Source organism: Enhydra lutris, unplaced genomic scaffold, assembly GCF_002288905.1.
Source record: "Enhydra lutris kenyoni isolate GAN:26980312 unplaced genomic scaffold, ASM228890v2 scaffoldscaffold19, whole genome shotgun sequence".
Taxonomy (NCBI): domain Eukaryota; kingdom Metazoa; phylum Chordata; class Mammalia; order Carnivora; family Mustelidae; genus Enhydra; species Enhydra lutris.
In genome coordinates, this window is record NW_019154103.1 from 3,056,158 (window position 1) to 3,074,684 (window position 18,527).

Below are 18,527 nucleotides of genomic sequence, written 5' to 3' on the forward strand. Positions count from 1 at the left end.
CTTTGGTTGTTTCTACCGTTTGGCTGTTATGAGTAACACTGCTCTAAAGATTGGTATCAAGTATCTGTTGGAGTCCCTGTTTTGAGTTCTTTTGGGTACGTACCCAAAATGTGAAATTGTTGGATCATATATAATTCCGCTTCACTTTTTGGAGGAACCACCAAGTTGTTTTCCACAGTGACTGCACTATTTTCCATTCCCACCAGTAATCCATGTGGGCTTCAACTCATCTACATTTTCACTAACATTTGTTACTTGGTGTGTGTTCCTTAAAACAGCCATCCTACTGGGTGAGCGATCACTGAGGTGATACATTCATTGTAGCTTTGATTGGCATTTCTTCAATGTCCCTGTTAGACTTTTATGCAGCTTCTGATGTATTTTATCATAAATGTACTGTGTAAATAGAGTGTCTTGCCCTTTTTTTAAACTATACTCTTCAAGAATCTGCTAAGAAAGAACATCTATGAGCCTTGTAAATTTATGGCCAACCTTTACTCATCTGAAAACATGCTCACGGGGTATGTTTTCACTTCCCTTTTTAATGTAATAAAAGTTTAAGATGTGTTTCCTTCAACATGCAGAGTGTTTAACAATTTTTTAATTAGTTTTGAGCATTTAAAAATGAGAAGAGCTTGTGAGAGCTTGGATTTCCCGCTTACAAGGACATCCTGAGGGTAGGGTCCCAGTGGTTCATTCTCTCCCAAGGCAGCAGGGCCGAGGAACACATAACCCTCTCCTGGCCAGCTTTGCCCCTTGACAGTAACTGCCTCACCCCTGCAGGCTTCTGTTGGCAGGACCTCTTAGAATGGATTTTCTGAGGTTAAAGTTCTTCTCCACTTATTCCAGTTAATATTAATAATTTAGGTGATTAAAAGTGACTGATACTTTTGCTCTACCTGGCTACTTAATACCCCCACTGACACTTTCCCATAAATTCTGAAATCTTGCATCTGTCATTGCTTGCCTCAAGCCCTTTGACACAAGTCTTGCCAACAGATTGGACCCAACTGGTTAAAGGTTGCTTCCAATCAGAGTGTTTCTTCTTAGCTAGAATAATTTGAGATCACTTTTCTGTATACATGTAAGGCACGGGTACTCCTTTAGCTCTCTTATGGGCTGGCATGGTGGCTCTTCAGTTTGTTACCCTGATTCTCAGGCCCTGCTCGTGGTTCTGGGCCACCGCTGATCATACTGAGGAAACGGCTCTTCACATACACTCGATAATTGTGTTTGTGAGTGTGTGCCCACCCATTTAATATTCTGTGTCTCTGCCAAAATTACGGCTTCAGACATAAACAGAGTGGATCACGTGGTCTGGAAGCACGGTCGGCAATGCTTGTCGGTATTTTGATGGTGAAGCTGATAGATGGTCAGCTTCGGATCCTGTATCTTCCAGACACTCAGGACTAGAAGGTGTTAGGCGAGGCTGCCTTGCAGCCATGAAGTGGAGGTGCTGTGACACGTGAGCCGGCCCCACACCCTCCTCGCGGCAGGATTTGTTACTGCCCAGAGCTGGCTGCACTGTCCATCAAGCCACATTTCCTGAAACCTGAGAACACCAGGGTGTGATCGTGTTCTCTTCTAACCGGCTCCTGTTCCCTCAAACCTTGGCCTGACTCTCCTTGTGGTTTGCAGCCTGGCTCACTCTGTGTGGTCCTGAATGACTCCTTCCCCAAAGGTGATCCACGCCCTGCGTGAACAGGAAGGTAGTGGGAGAAGAAGGAGGTCTCTCTGTGCTTGAGGGGGCCTCCCCTCCCCGCCACTGCTCTGCAGGTCTCTTCTCTGAAGCTCCTTGGGTCATTTGTCCAGGCAGCTGTGCTGGAAAACTCGTCAGAAGCCAAGTTGGCCCCGATGGTTTGTGCTTCCTGTTCGGGGGGAAACCATCCTGTGTCTCTCAGCATCGTGTGTGTCTCCTGCTCGCCAGCCACTTTCTTTTTGCCTCTATTACTCTTTGCCTGTCAGCTGTCTTGTTCCTAACCAGGCATAATATTCTGCAGTGTAGTTTGAACTTCATTTTCTCCCTACCCTAGAAGCTTCCTTTCTGGTTTCTTGCTCACCAACGCCCCCCCCCACACACACACAAATGCCACTTGTGTGTCACTTTTTCCCCATGGCGGGTGGGACAAGATTCCTTTATATTCATGTGGTGGCCTTGCATTCCCTTTCTCTTTTAAGGGTTTGCCACAGAAAAAAGTTTTCTCTATTTCTGATGTCCATTTTAATACAGAACAATGATGAAATTGTTAGACAAGTGAAGTAGTACTTAATTATCTGTCTGGAAATTCTGGCATATCTCAAAGGCTTTCTGAGTGAGAATTCACTGTGAATGGCAGTTAAGGTGTCCAGTTCTCCAACATGCTATAGGAGCAGGTCCCACAGGCACCATTGGCTTGAGAACCCTGTCTCCTCCCTCTTGAAGGCCACTCCACCCCAGGTGGGTGCTGTTTTGGCTCAAGAGCTAGCACACAGTAAAGAAGTTGACTTCTACCAAAAGGACCCGAGTTGGGGCACCTGGGTAGCTCAGTCACTTAAGCGACTGACTCTTGATTTCTGCTCAGGTCATAATCTCAGGGCCGTGAGATCGAGCCCCACATTGGGCTCTATGCTTAGTGCAGAGTCTGCGTGAGACAGATTGTCTCTCTCATTTTCCCTCTGCCCCGCCCCCCGCTCACTTTCTCTCTCTCTCAAATAAATATAATCTTAAAAAAAGAAGAGGACCCTAGTTGAAAAATTTTTTAACATGGCTTCATTAAGAGACAAGTATTCTGAAGCCCCCTGAGGCTCCTGCCATCAAATCACAGGTGCATCTCTACTTCTCAGTGCCAAGACCTACAGACTCAAGGGTGGGAACATATAACAGAGAATGCAGTCCCCAGCTGCCTTTGGTCCTGGGAAGATAATCTAGGTGGCTCTAATTAATAATTAACCTACATATAAAATCAAAGATGTCCAGCCAAGTACAGCAGCAAATGCTGCCACCTGGTGAGCTAATTCTGGTTGAGCAGGGTGAAAAGGACCTAGGAGGAATGGTATCTAGCCAAGGAAAACTGGGGTAGGAGCTTAGAGAGAACTGGGTTGGAGTCTTACTGATTCTGGTACAATTGGAACATTGTGCTCCTCAAGCCTATTTTGTAGTATTATATATACAGGGTGGGTGGTTGTTTAGTATTTTGGAATGGTTATTTGGTCATACATGCACATGGTACAAAATTTAAAAGGTCCAGAAGAGAGTACACAGTGGGAATTATGTCTTCTTTTTCCAGTTCTCCTCCCAAGGTAGCCACTCTTGATAGTTTCTTTTGTAGATTGCAAGTGTAATTTCTGAATAGTGACATAGAGATGTAATACCACATATATAAATATTTAAATACTTCGTACACTCACATCTTATTCTACAATTGTTATGTAATTGTGTGACACAATTGTGTACACAATTTGAAAACATGATTAGTTTTCAGTAATGATGATTTCCTGCAGTCTTTTAATCATGATTTAAGCAGAAGGAAAATTAGGATCTGGGACTGAACAAAATGGCCATTCTATACAGCAACTACTCTTGGGGACCATGGAACATGTCTTAGAGAGGAAATGACAGGTGCAGAGGTTGAGCCAATCACACTCTTGAGGGAAGGTACATTGTCTCACAGGTCACACAGAGGTGGCCATGGGTTTGTGGTGAACTCTCTTTAAGTGCTTTGTAGCCCTAGTTTCCTCCCTCCCAGAGGTTACTATTGGGATATGTATAAAATGTATCATTCAGGTCTATGTGCATTCTTGTATCTCATCTTGTGTGTAGGTACAGTTGACCCTTGAACAACACAAATTGAAACTTAAAAAGACAGTTGGCCCTTGAACAATGTGGGGGTTATATGATAAATACATGTCTGTAACTATGTTTTCTTTTCCTTATGACTTTCTTAGCATTTTTTTCTTCATCTGACTTTAACTCATGAGAATATGATAAATGATATATCTAACATACAAAATATGTGTTAATTGACTGGTATTAGTAAGGCTTCCAATCAACAGTAGGCTTTAGTAAAGTTTTTGGAGAGTCAAAACCTATATGCAGATTTTCAACTGTGGAGTCAGGGATTGGTGCCCCTAACCCCCACATTGTTCTGGGGTCAACTGTGTTTTTAATTTTGGCAAATGTAAGGCTATCTTAGTTTTAACTTTTAGTTATTTGTTGTTTGAGGGTATGGGGTTTGGTTCAGTTTTACTATGCTCTGAAAGTTCCATTCTTACTGCTAGGTGTACATCTACTTTGTTGCTACCACCCTGGTGTGGCAGAACTGAGATTTTGAATATAGTTGAAGCAGTTGTGGTGACTTTTACCCCAGTTTTTCTTTCATCTTAGTTTTTGTTTATCATAAACACTTTATTTTTTTTTTAAGATTTTATTTATTTATTTGACAGAGATCACAAGTAGGCAGAGAAGCAGGCAGAGAGAGAGAAGCAGGCTCTCTGCAGAGCAGAGAGCCCAATGCGGGACTCGATCCCAGGACCCTGAGATCATGACCCGAGCCGAAGGCAGCGGCTTAACCCACTGAGCCACCCAGGCGCCCCAATCATAAACACTTTAAAAGAAATCTAATTTTGAACACTATCTCAAAACCTAATGATGTACTGTATAACAGTCCATAACATAATAATAATAATAAAAAGAAATCTAAGAAAACTTAAAATTCTACCAATCTAGGGTATCAACTTTTCTAACATTTTCATAGGTGGATATACCTGGCAGAATTATAACAACAAAAAAAAAAAACCCATAAATTGGTATCATTTTTTTTTTCACTTCACTACGTCTTTGTTCCTCCATTTTTCTAAGCTACCATCATACATTTTCATGGGTACATAATATTTCATCTATATCTGTAATATCACAATCTCTTCTATGAAACAACTTCTAAGTTGTTGATGTGTTACTATCACTATAATTAACACCCATGTGCATACAGTTGGTCTTTTGTTCATGTCCTTTTCTTCTGTTATTTTGCCAGAGTAGATGGGCAACAGGGGATTTTGGAGTCAAGGAGAAATGTTCTATGGCTTATGCACACACTGCCACATTCTGCCTCTAGCTGTATTTCCAGAAATGAATGCAAGTGTTTGTCTTCCATTGAAAGCAGACTTCTTTTATTTTTGGAGTGTTATAGTTAGAACTGTTGCCATGGAAATTGATTTATCAGTGTCCTGATGGTCAGCAGAGAAATGAGGAACTGCAGGTTCTCTGTGTTGAGAAGGAGTTGTGGAGAGTGCCATCTGCTACCTGCTTGTGTGTCCTTTCTCTGCCACCAGGCCTCCTGCACGCACAGCACCACGTGAATCGTGAGCCCTTCTGCCCTCCATTCTCGGGGTCACCAGTAGCCAGTTGGTGCACAGCCCTGCTTCAGTGTGGCCTGGGGAGCATGTGAGCTGGGAACTGAAAACATGGTCATGCGTCTGGAGAAAATGGTGGTCAGGATGCTGTTCCTACTGTCTGCTCCTCATTTTTCCCAACTGAAGGGCCATTAAAAAGCATCAAGCTGCTTATAAAGATGTGTATTGGTGAAGAGGAGGTAGTGTGGGAGTGCAGCATGGAAGGCTTTTGCAAGAACATTTGTTGGATTTTTTTCATTCTCCTCTTGGTGACAGTGATTGATGGCATCTAGTGAGTCCCTGTTTGTCACTTCCTTGGTACCACTGGCAGTGGGGGTGGGGAAAATAAAAAATGACTGAGCAGAGGACACAGCTGGAGGGGGAAGGGAATCTGGGTAAGGTACTGAAATCCCACATCTGACAGGTCAGCTTTTCAGTAGTGTCTAGGAGAACTAATCCTTATATCTCTGTCTGATTTCCCGTCTCCAGGAGAGGGTTAACTTTGAACACAAGATAGCCATTGCTTAAGGGAAGGAGAAGAAAGGAAATCCACACTGGATACAGTTTGGGCCAGTTGTATTGATGTGTTAAAATATGGCCTGGCTTTAGCCATGGCATTCTCTTGGTGTTCTAGAATGTCTATTTCACAACTCGACATTGAATATTTGGATAGAAAGTAGGAGAGGGTTGTAAAAAGAGCTGAGAGGAGAAAGGAGTTGTGGCAAAATAGCTAAGTTCACCATGGGCTTATTAACCTGGCTGCTTTCATTTTCCTGCAACGTTGAGGCAAAGAAACGTTGAAAAGTGCAAGAACAGTGATTTTTTTGTGGTTAGGTCATGTGCACAGTGCAGACAAAACCAGGAAGGAGAATCTGCTTCATCAAGCCTTCAGTTGTTATTGGGGCCAAAATTTATGCGGAAGCCTCAGATGAGTGTTGATTTGCCAGGAAATGCTCCTGCCTAGTACTTGAAGTTCTTCTTCTTTGCACCCCAGTTGGTGGTTGCCTTGCCCAGTGGAAGGTGTTTTGCTCTGCATGTGAACATTATAGCCTCATCTCACCTGTAGCAAGTTCTGAGAAGCCAGCTAGTCAGAATCCAATATTTTAGTTCACTTTTCCATGGCACTTTGATTCGCTGGTTTTCCCAAAAGGTGACCTAAGCTCCAGTATCTCCCTCCAGAGGACTTGGGACCTTACATGTACAGGTCAGTGTGTCCAGACAGCTTGGATGCATAGGACAGACCGTCCTTGGAGAACACATGGAATCCGATGGATCCTTTGGAACATTACTCTTGAAACTAATGCTCACCTGCCTACCTCCTTTTTCTTCTTTCTTATGAACAACTATTTCTTGAACACCTACTGCATGCCAGGTCCTTGCTTTCCTGGGTGACTCCACATAGGGTATCTGTTTTAGTTCTCAGGACATCTCTGTGAGGTCACTGGTGTTGTACCCAAATTTCTGGAAGAGGGAGTGTTGGTCCAGGTTGTTGGTTACCTGCCAAGGTAACATGACTAATGTGTTATAGAACTAAGTTTGCAGCCAGATTTTTGGGAATCCAAAGCCCAGGGATGAGCTGTACCTCACAGACGCCTCTGAAACTGAAAGTCTCTTCAGCCAGTCCCAAAGAAATCTCTTCATCTGGTATTAAAGCATGGGTACAGCTCACTTTGGGAAAAACAGTCTATGAAGATCTGAGCTGACTTATTTTAGTTTCAAAGAAGGCTTCACTGTGAGTTTCTGCTTACTAAGTGAACATGGCCAGGAAATGAGTGGGAGCCCTGTTGAGCCCATTCATCATAAATGATCTGTCAGAGTAGGGTGTAGTGTGTAGAACATGGGCACTGTGGAGGTGACAAGCTGGACCGAAGTCTGTTTATTGGCTTCTTTTTTTTTTTTTAAGATTTTAATTTATTTATTTGAGATAGAATGAGAGAGAGAAAGAGAGAGCGAGCGCACAAGCACGGGGAGCAGCAGGCAGAGGAAGAAGCAGACTCCTTGTTAAGCAGGGAGCTGGATGCCGGGCTCGATCCCAGGAGACTGGGATGAAGACCTGAGCTGAAGGCAGATGCTTAACCGACTGAGCCACTTAGGCGCTCCTGTTTACTGGCTCCGGTAAGCAAGTTCGTACTGAACTCTCCGAGCCTCTTTCCCGCTCTGTCAAAAGGAAATAATACTGATCTCAACAGCTTAGTGTGAAAACACATTCATGTAAGTGCCAAGTGCCTGCTAAATGCTGAGCAGCATGTTACGCCTTGCGTTAGTCATTTGAGAATGGCATTGCCAGTCTCCTGGGAGCCGTCTTACAGTGTATACCAGGATCTCACACACATGTATAAGTATTTGTAGAGCCTCAATACCATTTACGTCTATAACTTGTGTAAGGTAATAGTGTGTGTTTGTGTGTGTGTGTGTGTGTGTGTGTGTATGGTGGGATGGGGGTCATAGGATGGGCTGGGCTAGCTAAGGGGTTGTCACAGACTGACGAGAGGAAAAGGAATGTCTGACGTGGTAGATGGTTGGCGTTATTGCTGACTCAGGAGAATATGTGTGGCAGGGGACACCTCGACAAATAGTGCTAAGGGACAGATGCAATCAGTGGGTTACGTTGGCGGTTATGCAGGGGTGGTCCTGGGAGAGAGCAGTGAGCAGTATAAGCCACGGATGACTCCCACCAGCAGTGCTTACTACATGCGAGGCACTGCTCTTGTACTCTTCTTCTATTAACCGGCAACTCTCTGAAGCAGCAATACTGTTAGCCCATGTTACCAGTTAGGAAACTGAGACACACACAGGTTAAGTGACGTCACCACATTACGGGACAGGTAAATGGCAGAGTTTGGGTTCAATCTCAGGTAGCTGGCTCTAGACTTATTGCTTTTAACTATTGTCCTCTACGCCTCTCAGGTACAAGGACCTTGCTCTTACAGAGTTTTCATTTAAAGTGGGTGTCAGTCAAACAAATAAATATGGTATCTGCCAGGTAGTAATAAATGCGGTAAAGAGAAATGGAAATGGGTAAGGGGTTTTAAAGGATTTAAAGGGGTTTGGGATTCTAGCTAGTGTATTTGCTTGGGCTACCGTGACAAAACAGTTGTAGAGTGAGTGGCTTAGCACAAATTTATTTTCTCAAATTCCTGAAGACTAGAAGTTCAAGATCAAGGTGTCAGCATGTTTGGTTTCTCCTGAGGCCTCTCTCTTTGACTTGTAGATGGCCATAGTCCTGCTGTGTTCTCACATTGTCTCCCCTCTGTGTGTGCACGGCCCTAGTGTCTATCTGTGCTAATCTGCTCTTGTAAGGACACAAATCATTCTGAATCAGGGCCTGTCCTGATGGCCTCATTTTAACTTAATCTCCTCTTTCTCCAAATGTAGTCAGTTCTGAGCTACTAAGGCTTAGGATATCAGCAGAAGAATTTGGAGGGGACACAGCTCTGCCATAAGACTCCACCCTCTAGACCCCCAAATTCATGTTCTTCTCACATAGGAAATGCATTTGTCTACATCTCAGCAGCCCTCAAATCTTAATCACTCTAGCATCAACTCTAAATCCCGGGTCTCACCTAAATACCATCTAAATCCAATGTGGGGGAGTCTAGAGGTAAGATTGAGTCCAAGGCAGAAATTCCCTTCCAACCATAAACCTGTGAGACCAGGCAAGTTACCTGCTCCCAAAATACAGTGTGGGGACAGGCACAGGCCCTCCCATTCTAAAAGGGAGAAACTAGAAAGAAGAAAGCGCCCATGGATCCCGCCCATGGATCCCAAGCAAGTCAAAATTAAGCAGGGCAAGTTACATTAGATTTTAAAGCTTAAGAATCATCTGCTTGACTCATTCAGGCCATCAAGGTGGTGGTTTTGCCTTCCAGGACCCCTGGGGCAGCAACATGGCCCCCTGAAACCAAGGAGGAGACAGAGGTTGGGCCTAGGGTGGGAGGGCAGCCCTGTCCATCTCTGAATCATCTTCAGGCTCATTCTTCCTAATCTTGTTCACAGCCAGGTGATTCTGTTTTCCCATCTGTAAAATCCCAGCCATCTGACAGCCTGTCTTCAGCTCTGCCTTCTTTCTTGTCGTGGTCCAAGCGGGCCTTGTTCTGTGCTGGTGTCGCCCCATCTGTATGTGTTCCTGATTGATGAGATCAATGAGGACCTCTCTCATGCAGTGAATATCCAGCCACACCCTTGGTGTTCCCTCCAGAACACACTTTCTCACTTTTTGCAAGGTTGACAACCTGGGAACTTCCCAGATCTTCAGGTTCTGCCTTCCTGCTTAACGATTCCTTCTTCAATTCCTCAGTTTCCTCTTGTGTTTTACTATAAGCAGCAAGGCTCATCCAAGCAGTGCCCTTGATTTGTTGTTGTTTCGTTATATTCATGAATGATGAATCTTGCTTTACTTTCCAAGCTTTGAAGCCAGATTGTTGATGTGGTTGGAGGTACATGGAAAGAGACATGATTTAATGTTTTTCCTTCATAAGCAATTGTATTAGTTAGTTTTGTCAATCAGTAGGCATATTTAAAAAAAAAAAAAAAAGCTTCGAGTGTTTTCTTTCAGTCTTCTCCTTCCATCCTTCTACTTCCATCCTCCATCACAAACCACCATTTTCCCCTCTACTCCCATTATACTAGCTTTTGTCAGTATTTTAGTGTTTACTACCACAAGACTCTCTTTTGGCTCAAGTGGCCTGGTGTGATCAGCAAACCAGCTCTTGTTTTTATATATGCAAACGAGACAGGAACTTGAGAATATACTTTATTTCATTATTTTCTATGAAATATTATATACTTCAGAGAAAAAAATGATACATAAAAAGAGGAAAAGTCTGCCAGTTAGTGATTACACAAGGAAAACCACTCTTAATATTTTGCAATATATTTTCCAGTCTGTGTGCACTTATTTAAATATATATAATTTTAGATATAGAATTGTGAATTTTATAATACTGCATCCTGTCCTTTTCTCCTGCAATCACCACCAATATTTTTCCATTTTCTTTTTTTCTTTCTTTTTTTACTTTATTTTTTAATTTTCTTAAGCAGGCTACACACCCAGTGTGGAGCCCTGTTTTTCCATTTTGTTACACATTTTTTGAAAGTATCTTGAGTGGCTATATAACATTGTAAACAGTGGTCAGAATATGATTTTGTTAGACGCATAGGTTATTTGCAGGTTTTGTGTTGAACAGAAATCTTGGACCATCACTGTATTTATTAAATTGTATTCACAAAGTAAAACATCTGGGTTATATTTTAAGTTTCTTGATGTATTCTTTCAAGAAACATATACTGTAGTGGTTAATGTACAAACTTCAGAGTGATCTTTGAATTCATACTTCGTTTTTCCCACTTATGTACAATCTTGGACACTATATTTCATCTTCCTTGGTATCTGACTCCTCATGGTTGTTGTTGTTGTTGTTTTCATTTTTTTCTTTTCTTTTCTCTCTCTCTCTCTCTTTTTTTTTTTTTTTTTTTGGCTCCACATATTTTTAAAGATGATAACTCAGTGTGTTACAAGAACAGTAAATGAAACTTTATGACCCACGGTGCTCAGAACTCAACAGGTGTGCGATAATTATTTAGTATCATATCATCAGATTGCTTCTGAGAAAGTTTGTACTAGTAGACTATAACTGTTTGAACATACTGGGGGGAAGATTTTGTATCTCAGAACATGCAAGCATGTATATTGGATACCAGTAGATGGCAAAACACAGTGGAAAGTTCTGAGAAGTTGTGTCTTGTGGCCCCCCTCATTCTTACTCTGATCTCTGGATCTCAGAGGCTCCAAGGTTCCCAAAACTTGTTCTCAAGTATATGTATGTATTTTTTAAAGGTCTTATTTATTTATTTAACAGAGAGAGTGAGCAAGGGGAGAGAGAGAGAGAGAAAGAGAGAGCGCACGCACATGCACAAGCAGGAGGAAGGGGCAGAGGGAGAAAGAGAAACTGGCTCCTTGCATGGGGCTCGATTCCAGAACACTGGGATCATGATCTGAACCAAAGACAAATGCTTAACCAACTGATGCCCCTCAGGTATACATATATCTTTAATCCCCACGTTAAAAATAAGTGTATGTTTTGGGTTACATTTTTTTTTAACTTTATAGGCTCTTTGCTTTATGGAGTTTGCCTGCCTAGAAATTTCAGAACATGTAAATGTCTTTTTTCTGTTTGTGTGTTTGTATGTGCCAAGCCAGCCATGTGTGCAAGCATGTTGTACGATCTGGGTGGGTGGTTCACTGGGCCAAGCCTAACACAAGTACAGTAAAGTCTAGTTGGTGCCTGGAGTTAAGAATGGTCAATAGAGCATTTCCACTTCTAGGTGTATAACCAAGAGGAATAAGCAGCTCTATTCTATGAGATAATTTACCATTTTTTTCAAAATCTTCAAAAATTAATCCATACCTGTTAGAAATGGTACTCCAAAGTTTACAGGCTCTCTTATATCCGTCATTGTCTCAGGCCAGTCTGCTTAATTTCTCTTTCTTTTATCCCACATCTAAGGAAAAACAGGGAAGGAGAGTACCATTCATACATTCAGTATCCTTCTCTAAGAAACGACTCACCCAAAAGATTCTCTCAGGAAAAAAAAAAAAAAAATGTTTAAAGAGAAGGGAACTGTATACGTAACTTCCGAGTGCCAGCTGTCTGCCAGAAGCTGTCCTGGTGCTGTTTAATTTACTCCACAAAACAACTTGGAACCCTTGGCTTCCTAACATCATTGATAACCTGAGACTCTTTGCTCTGTAAGCTGAGGGGCTTTGCCTGATCCACCACTTGGAACAGTGTCTGGAAAGTAGCAGAGTCTCAAAAATAGTACCTGTATTAAATCTCTCAAGATTCTACATCTGGTAAGGGAATAGACCATATTCAAACTTGGAGCCATCTAATAATTGTGGCTAATGTTTGCTGGGTTCTAACTTAGTGCTGGGCACAGTGCCAAACATCGTAATGTATACTAATTAACTCCTTCCAAATAGCCCCACCACCACCACCACTGAGGACAGGTACGTTTAAATATTCTTGTTTAAAATAAATAAATAAATAAATAAATAAATATCCTTATTTTAAAGAAAGGTCACTGGTGTAGTGCTGAAACTAGAATTTGAGCCCAGAAAGTGTAACCCTAACGCCATGGTTTTAGTCAGTAAATTGTACTGTGTCTATTAGTTGCCTGCTGTTTCATTGTATGAAATGTTGCTAATAACTGTTCTAGAAAAAAGGGGTTTTGTGGCCCAAAATTTGGGGAAATATTAGGTTAAAGGAAGTTAAACTTGGTTTCCTACTTTAGGAATTCTCTGAGCTTTCAGCATACTATTGCCACTTAGGAATCTTCGAGACAGGATATAGAACGCAGTATTTTAAACCTACTTGGTCCCCCTTTCCCCTTAGGACACTGTTAGTATCTCCTGAGCCAGCATTCTGTAGAACACTGTTGGGGAAATACTTGCCAAACTCAACAGATTCTGTTGTATTCTCTCCCTTCTAAAGAGGAGTGTGAGAAATGCATCCATTGAAGCCAGCTCCATTCCTGTTAGACTGTGGAGTTTTCTATTCATTCTTCTCATGGTACTACACATCTGTATTTTAAAGAAAATAGAGTTTGTTTGTTTGTTTGTTTGTTTTAACATTTCATGTCACTTTCTCATGGTGAACTAAGTAAGTATTGTATGAGAATAGGATGGACCCACCTCGCTTTCGCAGTGTGTGATTCCCTGCATCCCTGTTCCCCCGAGCTATTAAGGCTTTTGGAATTGTGGTCACCATTTTGCATCAGCCTCCAGCAAAGAGGAAGGTTGGCCATGAAACCTAAATCCAGGGACGTCTGGGTGGCTCAGTTGGGCAAGCATCTGCCTTTGGCTCAGGTCGTGATCCCAGAGTCTTGGGATGAGCCCCACATCAGGCTCCCTGCTCAGCGGGAGACTGCTTCTCCCTCTCCCTCTACCCTTCTCCCTGCCTGTGCTTGTGCTTGTTCACTCTCTCTCTGACAAATAAATAAATAAAATCTTAAAAAAGCAAGAAAGAAAAGGAAAAGAAAGGAAAGGAAAGCAATAAAGAAAAGAAAAAATGCAGTCTTCCCGACGTTTTACTTCCTGTTGGCACAAAAAGGTGACCAGTTATACTTTATGTGTAAAAATATCTCATCTTTGCTTTTACTCTTTTAAAAAAATACCTACTAAGTTGATTTTTTAAACATTTAGGGAAATAAATTGACTTATAGTACTTGAAAGTTCATGAAACAGAGCATTGCAGTGAAATAATGTTTGTACAGGGAAAAAGCACACACTTTCTGTTTTTTTGGCCAGCAGTTGTACTTTTGGGATATTTCTTCCATACAGTGCTGTATGATAGAGACCAAGATTTATAGTTGGCGATTTCCTGAATAACAATTCAGATAGCAAATGCCTTGGTGAAACAACTTTCATATGTTCCACAAGGCACAAAGTAACACGGTAGAATGGATCATTTTTCTTCTGGTTTTTACAAGGGTTTTTTAATTTTGTTTTTTTAGTCTCTTACAAGACAAAATGACATTTATATCTTTTTTTGCCTTCACCTAGAAAATAAAAATAAAAAAAAAAATAAAAGATAAGGAGAGGCTGCTTGAATGAAAAAAAGGAAAGTCCTTTTAACTTCTCATTTCTCTGTGCCCAGTGAGTGATCTGAACTTTCCCTACAGAGAGAAGGGGAAACAAACCCACAGATAGGAAACTAGTCCCTTTATCCTGAAAAGGAAGATGAAATTCTGTAACAACTCTTCAGATTCTCATAATAGCTTCAACTTTTGCTTTGGGCTGAGACCTTCCCATACTGGTGTTGTGGTTCAACAGGAGTAATCAGTAGAAAGAGTGGGAAGAAGCAGGAAATGCAAGGGCAACAGGGAGACACACAGACCAATTCTGGTTTTCATTTCTGAGGGTTTTTAGGTCGTTTTTTTTTTTTTTTTTTTTGAAGACAGGCTCTTGATGACATAAGGTCTTTGTAGCTTCATTTTGTTTGTATGTACTATATGTCCTACCCATATGTAAATCATCCATGTATAGATCAATAGAAGTCTAGAAATAACTTTTCTACATCTGACGTCAGTTGATTTTTTTTTAAAGATTTTATTTATTTGACAGAGAGAGATCACAAGTAGGCAGAGAGGCAGGCAGAGAGCAGGGAAAGCAGACTCCCCGCTGAGCAGAGAGTCCGATGTGAGGCTCTATCCCAGGACCTTGAGATCATGACCTGAGCCGAAGGCAGAGGCTTTAACCCACTGAGCCACCAGGTGCCCCGATTTTTTTGTTAATAAGGATGCCAATTTAATGGGGGAAAGCATAGTCTTTTTAACAAATAGTGATGGGACAACTATAAATCCACATGCAAAAGAATGAATTTGGACCCTTAACTCTCAGAATTTATAAGAAATAACTGAAAATGGATCAAAAGCCTACATGTGAAAGTTTAAACTATAAAGCTCTTAGAAGAAATGTTTGTGACCTTTGATTAGACATCAGTTTCTTAACGTATGATGCCAAAAGTACAGGCAATGGAAGAATAAATGGGACCTTGTCAAAATTAAAACCTTTTTCTTCTTCAAAGGACAACATCAAGAAAGTGAAAAGACAACACATAGAGTAAAGAGAGATATTCAAATCATTTATCTGATAAGGGACTTCTATACCAAATATATAAAGAACTCATATAACTCCATTATAAAAAGACAAATAACCCAAGTAAATGGGCAATAGATCTGAGTAGACAGTACGCTAACAGAGATATATGTGTGGTCAATAAGCAGATGAGAAGATCTTCAATATTAGCCATCCAGGAAATGAAAATAACCAGAATGAGGTACCACTTGGCATCTCCTGGGATGGCTATAATAAAAAAGACAGCTAAGTGTGGGCAAGAATGTGGAGAAATTAGAATCCTCTTACATTCCTTGTGGGAATATGAAATGTTGCAGCTGCTCTGGGAAACAATCTGGAAGTTTGTAAAAAGACTAAGCATAGAGTTGCTTTACAACCCAGCAATTCCACTTCTAGGTGTATACCCAAGAGAAGTGAGAGCCTATGTGCTTCTGAAACCTTCCTTGTACACTAATGTTAGTACACAAGTTAAGCATTGTTCCTAATGGCTGAAATGTGGGGAAAACCCAGACACCAATAAACTGATAAATGTGATACGGCTATACTGCAGAGTATTACTCAGCAAGTAAAAGTAATGCAGTACTGATACATCATACACCATAGATGAATCTTGAAAACAGTATGCTAAGTGAAAGGAGCTAGTCACAAAAGCCCAGATATTATAGGATTCTCTTTACGTGAACATACAGAATTAGCAAATCAATAGAAAGTGCATTAGTAAATTGGGAGTAATGAGATAGATGGGGAATGACTATTAATGGGTATAGAGTTTCTTTTGGGTGTGATAAAAATGTTCCAAAATTGATAATGGTGATGATCTCACAACCCTATAAATGTTTAAAAAAGAAAAACAACCCTATAAATGTTTTTTAAATGTGATAAAAATGTTCCAAAATTGATAATGGTGATGATCTCACAACCCTATAAATGTTTAAAAATCATTGCATTGTACATCTTAAATGGACGAGTGTATGGCGTATGGATTATTTCTCAGTAAAACTGTTAAAACAAAATCATATTACATAATTACCCTGTCATACTGAATTCCATTATAATTTTAGACTCACAGACTAAAACTCAGTTAGAGTTTTAAATGACCCATTCCAGTCCATCCAGCTACTGTTGGCAGAGAAAGACTTCCTGAACATCAGGCCAGTTGTCTCTCCATTGGGATCATTAGAGGAAATTTGACCCCAGTAGACCATAGAAATCATGCTAAGGATTGGTATTGGTTTGGCTGGATAACACTGGCTTCTGCAACAGATAAGCCACTGAGTTGAGGTTGACGGTGGAAGTGTAATTCTTGCTCATGTGAAGTTCAGTAATGTAAGACAAGGATGGGGAGACATAGTTATTCAAGAACCCAGGCTGATGGGAAGGCTTCTACTTTCCCTTTCAAAGCTGCCATCAGCTTTATTTTATTTTTTTACAGATATTATTTTTCTTTTATTTCTTTATATATTTTAAGTAGGCTCCACACCCAGTGTGGGGATTGAACTCACAACCCCAAGATCAGGAGTCATGTGCTCTACCGACTGAATCAGCCAGGTGCCCCCCACCATGCCTTGAGCTTTAGTATCCTGCAAGCACACTGCAGAGGAGACAGTGGAAGTTCATCTATGGGAAACTTCCCTGAGGCACACCTAGGGGCAATGCACCTAACTTCCTCTCCTCTTCTGCGGTCACAACTCAACCACTTGGCCCAACACAGATACCTCGGGACTGGGAAATGTTGACCCTGGCTAGCAAACACTCCCAGCTCTCTCCCAGCTTCTGGGATGAACCATTTGGTACCTCTGCTCCAGGTTATTTCCTTATACTTAGGAAAGGTGGATTGAAAGGATTCTCAACCCACATGACTGTGTCTTAGTTTAGAAGTTTGCATATTATAGTTTGTGCTTCATTGTGAGCTTTTTTAATACTTTTGGAACAAGGTTAAGTAGCCAATCTATCTGATTTTTTGGGCAGAGTTTACCACCTGTCCTAGAAGAATAGTCTTGCTATCAGTCAATTGTTGTTCATCATCCACTAATTAAGAGGAATTTCCAAGTAGTATATTTTAAAGACTCTTTGAGATCTTGTCTAGGCTTACAGGGGTTCTCTAGGAGGTAACTCCACCTAGAGAGGCTCTAAGTTTTTTATGCCCTCCTTAAAACATACCCTACTTGAATCCCTGCTTGAAACAACACCCATAAGAGGTAGCCTGTGCCATTTACCATTCATTGTTTCAAGGCAGGTGACAAAGAGAGAATTCTAAGAGGATAAATGAAACCCCAGGAGATTTTACTCAATTTTAACAGTCCCTATACTCTTCTCTGACCCTATACTGAAATAGTGGTAGCACATGTCTCCTACCATGGAATTTTTACTCCTACTCTGGAAGTAGCCTGGATGAGTTGTGAGAAGTTCAAAGTTAAAATTGGAAGAACAAAGTCTCTGGCAGCTTTTTGAGATCTTTCAGTTACCAGTTGTGTGGCCCAGAGCTTTTCTGAGCCTCAGTTTATCACCTAAAAATGGTGATCTTAGTAACACTCTTCTTTATAAGGGGGTCTTGAGGATTAAATCATAATCCCCATGAAGTATTAAATACAGGTTCTAGCACAAAATAGTTATCATTGGCGATAATAGCTTCATCATTTAACACTCAAGGAAGGGAAAGGAGATATCCCCGTTGATGCTTAATGTTGCAAAACTGTTCCGTTGATCTATCTTTGGCAGTATCCTGAAGATTTTATGATGCAACTGTGATGCTTGTAAAAGGTTTTCTTATGCACTCAGAATCTGTCATTAAATAACAATTTACAGTAGGTTAAGCATCTATGTTCAGCTCAAGTCATGATCCCAGGATCCTGGGATCGAGACCTGGATTGGGCTCACTTCTCAGTGGGCAGTCTGCTTCTCTCTCTGCCTGCCTCTCCCCCTGCTTGTGCTCTCTCTCTGAATAAATAAATAAAATCTTAAAAAAAAAAAAAAAAACAATTTATGAGGTACCTACTATGTGTAAACACATTGCCAGGCACAAAAGGGGTTAATTATAAAGTGGAAGAAGAGATGGCCTTGAGTAGTTCATAGTGTCATAAACATTAGCAGTGGCTGTATTTTAAATAGGCTGTAGCTAACCCAACTTTTGGTATCAATAGTGTTTGAAGCCAGTGGCACATATATTCTAATATAGACAGAAATAAGTATGATTATCTTTTTTAAATTATTTTTTATTAACATATAATGTATTATTAGCCCCAGGGGTGCAGGCCTGTGAATTGCCAGGTTTACACACTTCACAGCACTCACCATAGCACGTACCCTCCCCAATGTCCATAACCCAACCACCCTCTCCCTACCCCCTCCCCCTGGCAACCCTCAGTTTGTTTTGTGAGATTAAGAGTCTCTTATGGTTTGTGTCCCTCCTGACCCCATCTTGTTTCATTTTCCCTTCCCTACCCCTCAACAACCCCCCCGCCCTGCCTCTCAAATTCCTCATATCAGAGAGATCATATGATAATTGTCTTTCTCTGATTGACTT

The 18,527-nt window shown here is 41.2% G+C and overlaps 1 protein-coding gene across 1 annotated transcript in view; it reads left to right on the forward strand.

The window, feature by feature from the left end:
- The window catches only part of LOC111148214 (IQ motif containing GTPase activating protein 2), a 281,437-nt gene that overhangs the window by 119,027 nt on the left and 143,883 nt on the right, over positions 1 to 18,527 (forward strand). The window lies entirely within an intron of this gene.